A 9,718-nucleotide genomic window follows, 5' to 3' on the forward strand; every position below is an offset into this window, starting at 1 on the left:
ACAATGAAGTCACAGCACAAGTCTTAAGGTCACAAACGCAAATGATCTTGAAAAGGAAAAAGGGCCAGGCCGAAAGGAAATTAACCTGTGTCTGAAAGCCGTACTAGGACGTAGAGGTCGTGATCATCTTGGGCAACTCGATCCTGCTCCATTTCATCTCGGCCTTCGCGTCTCTGCTGCGCTTCTGTTCTCGCTCGTAGAGGCCTCTGCGTGTGTGGAGAGAGAGAAAAGAGGTGGACAGAAAGAAGCAGCGGCGTGCGGAAGGGAATTGTATTAATGCACAACGAGCATTACAAACAAATATTCATAACCCCACGATGATGCAGGATCTCTGCTTTTTGAATGCAGGATAGATCCTGCAGTTTTTCCATGCTGCACAACGAGCTCCACCTACAAATATTAATAGCCTCTTCTTACTTAGTAGTGATTGTGACGTTTACCAAACAAATCAAATCATAGTAACGCATTTACGATGGACACGTGATGTTTATAGATCCTATAACAGGAAATCACAGAAGAGAGCCAAACTTTTGTATCTATCGAGTGCCACCTGCAAATTTTCATAACCCCTTTACTCGGTAGGGATTGTGACGTTTACCAAACCAATCAAATTGTAGCAATGCATTTACTACGGACATGTGATGTTTACAGATCCTATAACAGGAAATCACAGAAGAGAGCCAAACTTGTGTATCTATTGACCTACCTTTGTTAGAGTACCTTTGGTATTAGACTGTTAGTTTTGTTTGTGTGGTCACATGTTTTAGCCATAGCTAACATGGAAATTTGGCTAGCGTATCTACCAGAAAAGATCGCGCTCTTGATCAAGAACCATGTCACAAGTTTATAGCAAAAATTCTCCATTGGGTAGAGAAACTTGTGTAGGTTGCAGATCAGCTGTTCATTAACTAAGGATTCATATTTTTATGGTTGAGGTAAGGCGGGGAATTCAGACTTCCCTGTTAAGGACGCCTTTATTTATGTCAATTATTGTTGCAGAGCCTTACCTTTAATAGCCATTATTGAAGGACAAAACTCTTCCTTCCTCTTTCCTTTATGGGTTGGACCCCATTCACAACCACCTCTCACTTTCACCTCTTTAACCCCCCGAAGTTAATAAACCCACCCTACAAAATCCAATCGCCACCATTCATGAACACGTCTCGTATCTCTCTATTCGACACTTCCGGAATGGCATCAGTAAAAAACCCTAGGACTAGACGGTTGTCGTCCACAAGCCAGCGACGAATGCTCAGGTTTCGTTGAGTACTAAATATAAATACCCCATTGTAGCTTTTGCTTTTCTCGAGTCTTCTCATCTTTGTAATTTTTATTTTGGTTTTTTCTTTTTGGTCTGATTAGATAAACTGTGCGGGTTGGGAAGAAGAAAATATGAGATGAGTTGGGTCCTGTTGGGCAATGACAAAATGCAATTTGCACTCTTCATCTCATCTTTAATTGAATATATTCTATTGCAATACGTGTCACAATAGAAAACTGAGGTCAGAAATGGTAAGATTGTAAACACATCAATTGGAGAGTGTGATTAGGAAAATAATCAATTCATAAAATCTTCAAGAGGCAAGATAGCATTTTTACATTTCAAATCATCTTCATGAAATATGTATATGTATATGTATATGCTTTTGACAGATGGCAAAATAGTGGCATTCGGTTAGGTAAAAAGTAAAAGTGATAGGTTGACCAATAAAAGAAGTTATAAACATTGAAAATTTATCCACGATGCCACTAAATATATGGAACATGTTCTTGTCATGGCTCCATTTGCTGTATTCCCAATCTATTATTTAGAAACTTTGACCTATCTCTTCAACAAATATCCTCAAAAGACACAAGAGTCCCAACGAGTAAAGCGTGCAAAATAGATACAAACGCATAGTCTGATTTAGAACATGTCCACATATATAAATGTCGCGCCACGCTCTCGCGTGCTAGAATGGAGGTATTTTTCTATACGGGCCTCTCCCAGACCATACCTCACGCGACAGCGGGGTTTACTTGATTTAAATTTGAACTTGGAGTCGCCGCTAGTCATTTACGGTAGGTTGACAAGAAACCTAACTGAGGTACGGGAGAAGTACCGCAATCCTACGAACCAAAGATTCTGGATAAGAGACTTGATTACGTTAACGATCTCAAATTGAGACCATTAACGCCCTTTCGGTACCTAAGAACGATATGGCATGTCTAGCGTATCACACGGATCCCTAAGGTCAATTCACTAATCTAATCATGAACAAACAATTAAGCACCAAGAATTAAGTGCACATCCAATGGCAAATCAATCACAACAACCTTAATTTGGCCACTAAAAATGAAAGTCAAGCAGAACACCCAAACCCTAACGAAGCTCTAATAGCTTGTTCATTTCATTTTTTGAGGGTTTAGAGCTTTTTAGGGGTTTTGTCCCTAAATTTGGAATTTTCCAAAAAATGCCACTTGGGCATTTTGGAAAATCCAAATTTCACTTTTTATGACTGGCCACAATGATTTTTAATCATTCTGTAGATTTTCAAAATTTTTGATTTTTTTTTTATTTTTTTGAATTTTTTTTTTTCGGAATTTTTTTTTTAAAAAACGAGAACTGATTATTATCTGGAAATTTTTGAGAATTTTCCAATTTTTTAATTTTTTATTGATTTTGCAGAATTTTCAAATTTTTTATTTATATTTTCTGAATTTTTGAAATTTTTATGGATTTTCTGAAAATTTTTGAATTTTTCTGAATTTTCTGTAATTTTTATGATTTTTATGAATTTTCTGCAAAATTTTCAACTTTTGCAAGAAAATCTAATTTTTTTTTAGATTTTTTAGATTTTTTAGTTTTTTAGAATTTTTCTAAATTTTTATATATTTTTTTAAAATTTTTCCCGCCGGAGGGCGAACCGGGCCGGACCGGTTCAGATCGGTTCGGCTGAGACCGAACCGGCCGTCACGGTGCCGGCGCCGGTCGTCCTCTCCGGCGTGCCCAACACCAAAAACGGCGTCGTTTGAAGTGTTTTTCATTTAGGCATTTTGACAAACGGTTGGTGGGCATTATTCCATGTTTTCAGTTTTCAGGACCGTCGGTTCGAGCTCACCGCCGGCGAGCCTCCGGCGACCTTTTGGCCATTCTGGTTTTACCACAACGGAGTCTGTATATTCTACTTTCAATTCTAATCTATTCGGCACGCCGACGGACGTTCACCGGCCGGCGAAAAACCCGACCGAAAACCCTAAGTCACAACTGACCAAACCGAGCTTTTCAAAGCTTCAAATCCTTATTCTAATCGCCCTCGCCGTCTAAAACAATTCCTATCACTAATAAACATCAAACATAGGTCGAGGCACACTAACCTGGATGGTTTAAGGCCACGGCATTGCTCCGGCAGGGTTACCGGAGCTCCGGCGAAGAGGTTTTAAAACGTGGCCGACTCGGTTTATGCCGTTTTTCATCCACAAATGCAATCAAATACATGAATCATGGTCAGAAACATGTTTCGAACATAAAAATACCAAGATTAGTCAAAGAAATCACTCAAACATGCACATTGAGGACAAAATTAAATTCTGGAATTTTTTGATAAAGCTGATCGGGAAGAGTTTTTACCTGGTTCGTTCGTCGGTCAAACGAAATTGTTGAACTGATATGCGCTCCTAAGGTTGTTCATATACTCTCATTATTCCTCCCAGTGCTCTTGGTTTCTCCGGAACAGGTCCAAGTCGACCGGACGGCACTCGGTTTCAGGCCCTCACGGTCAGATTTTCCGGCTTGGCACGGCGAGGGGAGGTCACGGCCAACTCGCGATTCGCCGGCGCCCCGCCGTCTAGGGCGGCACCGAACACTCGCGGGGGGACCTCTGACCCTCTCTATCAAATTATCTCTCTTTGATTTCGCCTCCTTCTCTCTCTTCTCTCTATCGAATTTTCTCGAACACCCTCCGTTCATGTTCTTCAGTTTTTTCCGTTTTTTATCTTTCATTTCTCGCTCGAAATTCGGTTGGAACAGAATTATAATCGGTTTTGGTTGTTTACCGATGCCAGGTGGATGATATAAAGCTGTAAAAATCTATTAAAACGTTCTCAAATAACTGGAACATGATCGATGAAGTCTCGGGTCCGAAACAATTTTCTGGGTTTGTGCATGTGCTGGGGAATCGGGCGAAGAAGATGAACTATTCCGGTCGGGTCGGGTCAACCCGCCCGACCCGGAAGTTCCGGTTTTGCATTAATTCGCAAATTAAGTCCTATTTCCACCAAATTTTCGAAATTCGACCCCAAAATTAAATTTCGCATCATATTCCGAACCCAAACATATAATTTTCCCAATTTTTATTATAATTGTGCCCAAAAATTTCTCATTTTTATATTCGGGTTAATAGGGTTTTGTTTAATTTGATGTCCTAATGACCTGATTAGGAAATATTGTTGCCAAAATTAAATTACCCACCCCTGATTAACCCTAGAAATGATAGTCTCATATTTCGAAAATTTCATTTTGGGCACGATTCCCAATTTGGGTTCAAAATTCTTAATTTTCAATCAAAATTGGGGATTTTTTATTTTTATGTAAAATCGTACAATTGGACCGACCATTGTGCAATTCAAGGTCCTAGAATCAATTTTTGTGAAGACACTATGACTTAAAAATGTCTAGAAAAAATTTAATTTCATTTTTGGTTCAATTCGGGTTTAATTTTGCCCAATTTTGGGAAAAACATATACCCGATTGAGATTTTATAAAATTGACATTGTATTTATGAAATTAGATTTAAAATAAGATTAATGACTATTTTTATGGAATCTTATGATTCCATTTACTATTTTTCTTGATTTTCTTGCTTATTTTGACTAAAAGAAATTAAGAAAAAATGAAGAAAAATGCTAAAAAAATATTTTTTTGGTTTAGAAATAGGTTTCTAGGCTTGGCCAAGATCCCTAGACCTAATTTTGAAATTTTTGAAAATATGACAAAAATGAGCTAAAAATTAGGTGTCAACAGCTGCCCCTCTTTGAGATTGAGCTCGTTAGAGGTTGATCTCAAAGATAAGATGACACCTGAATTTTTAGTCGACTCGCTGAACAAGATTAAATGGAAATTTCACAACAACTTATCAGGGTATTTGCTTTTGAAATTCGTGATCTAATCCAAAGGTTCTCTTTTTGGAACGCATTTTGAAAGGTTCTTGATGATTGAGAGACAGAAACTTACTTGTTTGTGAGAGTTTCTTTGTTGCTCATCCAAGGGCATGAATTGATGGTAGTGATGATTATGATTATTATTCTGATTTCGCTGTTTAAGGACGAACCATGAACGCCCGAAGCTCTTCGCCTGAGGACTTGAATTTGCCTAGTGGTTCCTTACCAGTAGGACTTTGAATTTGCCTAGTGGTTCCTCACCAAATAGGACTTTGGAATTAGCCTAGTGACTCCTCGTCAAATAGGACTTGCAATTGCCTAGTGACTCCTCGTCAAATAGGATTTGTATAATAGTTTTCTGAAGCTACGGTTTGCGATCACTTACGGAGGGTCAATTCTCCAAGGCTACAAATCCGCGATCACTCAGAAGAACTATAACGAGGCCATGTTTTAGGCCTAAAAAGTCATCCAAAGCTACAGGTTGCGAACACTCGGAGGGTGATGGCTCCGAAGCTACAAACCTGCGAACACTTGGCAAGACTATAAAAATCACCATGAATAGGCCATTCTTCGGGCCAAAAAGTCATCCAAAGCTACATGTCGCGAACACTCGGAGGGTGATAGCTCCGAAGCTACAACCTGCGAACACTTGGCAAGACTATAAAAATCACCATATTCAAAGCTGCAAAATCGCGATCACTCATGAGAATCATTACTCAGAAGCTACGAAGTGCAATTTGCTTTAGAATACCTGTTTTGTCTAGTGGCTCCTCACCAAATAGACTTGAAATTTGCCTAGTGACTCCTCGTCAAATAGGACTTGAATTTTGGAGACCTGCCATGTAATTTTACCCGTAGGATTTTGAAATTGCCTAAAGGCTCTTTGCCAATAGGACTTGGATTTTGGAGACTTGCCATATAATTCCTCACCCGTAGGATTTTGGAAATTGCCTAAAGGCTTCTTGCCTATAGGACTTGGATTTTGGAGACTTTCCCTGTAATTCCTCACTCATAGGATTTTGGAAATTGCCTAAAGGCTTCTTGCCAATAGGACTTGGATTTTGGAGACTTTCCATGTAATTCCTCACCCGTAGGATTTTGAAATTGCCTAAAGGCTTCTTGCCAATAGGACTTGAATTTTGGAGACTTTCCATGGTGAGGAAAAGGCTTCTTGCTAATAGGACTTGGATTTTGGAGACTTTCCATGTAATTCCTCACCCGTAGGATTTTGGAAATTGCCTAAAGGCTCATTGCCAATAGGACTGGAATTTTGGAGACTTTCCATTTAATTCCTCACCCGTAGGATTTTGGAAATTGCCTAAAGGCTCCTTGCCAATAGAACTTGAATTTTGGAGACTTTCCATGTAATTTCTCATCCGTAGGATTTTGGAAATTGCCTAAAGGCTTCTTGCCAATAGGACTTGGATGGGGCCATGCTTTGGGCCAAAAAAGTTATCCAATGCTACAGGTTGCGAATACTCGGAGAGTGATAGCTCCGAAGCTACAATCCTGCGATCACTTGAGAAAATTGTAAAAATCACCATATTCAAAGCTGCAAAATCGCGATCACTCATGAGAATCATTATTCAGAGTCTACGAAGTGCAATTTGCTTTGAAATATCTATTTTAACAAAATGTGATTTTAAGAATAATTTCACGAAACTTTCGTATGGTTTTTTAGTTAACCAAAAACTATTTTGAAACGTGGTTTTGAAAAAACAGCATTCTTCATGCCGATGCATTTTGACAATCAAATTTCCTTTTAAAGGAAGTATTTGAGCAAATAACTCGAAATCTTTCGAGAAATGTTTTGAATGATCATTTAGAATACCTTCATTAGAAAGGATTTGTCTTGATATATGAATTTGGTCTTTCTTTCATTTGATTCAAAGGGGACTGATCCGATATCCCTCAATTTTATCTCTCCTAATCAATCCTTAGGTGTTCGGAGATATTCGCAATGTATACAATCCAATTGATTCGATAAGGTCTTTCAAAAGGTTGTAATGTTGGCTTGGTCAATGGCTATTCAAAGGATAGGCATTCTGAGGTCAAGAAAAGGATTTCATCATGTCTGACTTCGGGTCTACAAGTTAAGAACCTCGAGGATAAGATAAGACAATATTGCACACATTTCTTTAAGTGATGGCTTCAGTCATGAAATCATATTTTCACTCTCAACATCCCAATCTGAAGAGTCTTTGGGGAGAGGTTGTAATGTTGGTATTGGGTAGGCTCAAAAGGCTCAATTGTTTTGTTTTGAATTCAGGGTTTTCATGAAATTGGCGATCTTCTTGGCATCACCACCCTTTTCTTTTGTCCACTAGGGATCTTTTCTTTTCATGACCACAAGAGTCCCTTAGATGCTCATCATGGTCTTTTCTTTTCAACTTCTAACTTGTTGTGATCTTTGATTTTGCACAATCTTTGCTTTTCTTTTGATTTCTTCTTCTTTTCTTTTGCTTATTTTTCTGGGCATTGGCCTTGCTTTTACCAGGCACACTGCTTTTTCATGCCCCAGACTCCTTTGTCCTTGATCTTTTGCATTCTAAGGACTCTGTGTTCTACCCTTTTGCTTTCTATTTATCAAAGTGGATCATATGCTCGTGCTCCAATGCGAAGAGACGATCACCAACTTTGGGTTCTGAAATGAATATTCAGGCTCAATTGGGCTTTGTCAAAGGTAAATGTGTTTGGGATATGGAAACGAAATGCTCTTCTTCCTCTTGGGATGTTGTGAGCTTCCATATGAATTCATCTGAGGTTATCACAGAAAGATTGATGCAAGTGTATGCAATAAAATCTTTCTTGATCCTATTCTCCATAAATGTCAACCGTGAACCTCCTAATTTGCCCCAGTGTGGGGTGGTTCTTAACAGGGTTGTTTTTGAAAATTTCTCCACTGTTTAGGCTCAAATTTGGTTTGCAAGAGATAATCGTGTGTTTGGGATGATGAAATGATTGCCTTTCATCATTTCAATTCATGTAATCATTGTGAATATCCCCTATTTCCTTTAAATGAGGTTTTCTCTCATTCTGATACTCATCCTTCCATTCACTCTAGTGTATAGGGGACGTGTTTGGATATGGCTTACCTTTCATCATTTGAAGGTCTTTCCATTTGATTTGATCCAAACTTTTTCTATGAAATTTTTCAAAGCTTTTCGTCAAAACTTCTTTTTAAGGAATTCTGATGCGTAATGCATGCTCAAAGAATGCGTATTTCAAAACTTTTTTTGTTTAAAGCACTTTTGAGGTAATATTTGAAACAATCTTTCATGTTAATCCGCTTGGGGAAAAGAAGTTTCATTTTTCCAGAAAATTAACCTCTTCAAGACCCAAATTTACAAGTTAGGGATACTTACCTGATTGGCTTGTCAATATCCCTCTTGATTATTTTGCTTTGATTTTTTCAAGAAAAATTATCTTTTCAAATTTCTGCATTAATTTGCTCCATTGGAGATTTGAAAATGAAATGTTTGAGCTCAAATTCATGGGTTAGGGATACTTACCTGATCGGCTTGATGAGATCCCTGTAAAATTAAATCCCAGTGTTAACATTGGTTCAAGCATTGTTCATTTCTGATTGAAACGATACAACCAACCTCTTGTTTGTCTCGTCTTGATCATTCATGAAAGATTATCTCTTTTGATCTCTTGTTTTGATTTACCCCACTTGGGAAATTGGAATCCTTTTGAATGACAACTCACCTTTTTGGATTGGTGAAAATTCTGCAAGGATTAAAAATCTAGTGTTAGAGTTTATTTGCACAATCCTTATCATCAATTGGAACAATACCGCCAACTTTTATGTGCTTCCAGTTTGATTCCACTGAGGATTTGTTTGTTGTTGTTTTTTTTTTTGTAATTTCCTTCCTTTGAATTCCTTGGGGATGATAAAAAGGAAGAATATGTCAAAGAATGTCATCTAGGAGAGTAAATTGGAACGATACTTTCCTTTACTTTTACCAACTCTATTGAGGAATTTTAGAAGTCTTGAGTTATCTTAGATTTCCTTTTGTCATATCCTGCAAAATGAACGAACATGTTCTACGGAATGCATGATATGCACATGTCCTACAAGGGTGCCAATCTTGTTTTCGAAATGTTCAACTTCATTTCATGAGTAGAACGTCTTGATAGCATTTGGAATGAATTTGATGCATGAGGTTTTATGAAAAACCATTTTGAAAAATTATTTTGAAATCAGTTTTGAAAGGACCAAGAGGATAGAGCTAGTCTTCATATCCTTGGACATCATTGCTCTCAAAACCGTTTTCACAATTAGGAATCATATGGAAACCCAAAACCTCAAGCCTCAAGTGTGAGAGCAATATTCATCATTGGTTTTGTTTTGTTTCCATACGTCCTTAACAAAACATTGAACACTTTTATTGAATTTGAAAAATGCAATTACATCTATATTGAAAGGAATGTAAATTGCAACTGAATTGAAATTGCAAACAACATCAATATGAAATCGACAAATTGTAAAGGCAACAATAAGGAAAGGGTTCAAAAGAATCTTCCTACTCCAGTGCGTAGGTGTCTTCGTCTTCAGTTATGACGACGTTGATAA

The sequence above is a fragment of the Syzygium oleosum genome, unplaced genomic scaffold, assembly GCF_021117445.2.
Source record: "Syzygium oleosum isolate NSW1041296 unplaced genomic scaffold, Sole_v2.1 Sole_v2.31, whole genome shotgun sequence".
In the NCBI taxonomy this organism is placed as follows: domain Eukaryota; kingdom Viridiplantae; phylum Streptophyta; class Magnoliopsida; order Myrtales; family Myrtaceae; genus Syzygium; species Syzygium oleosum.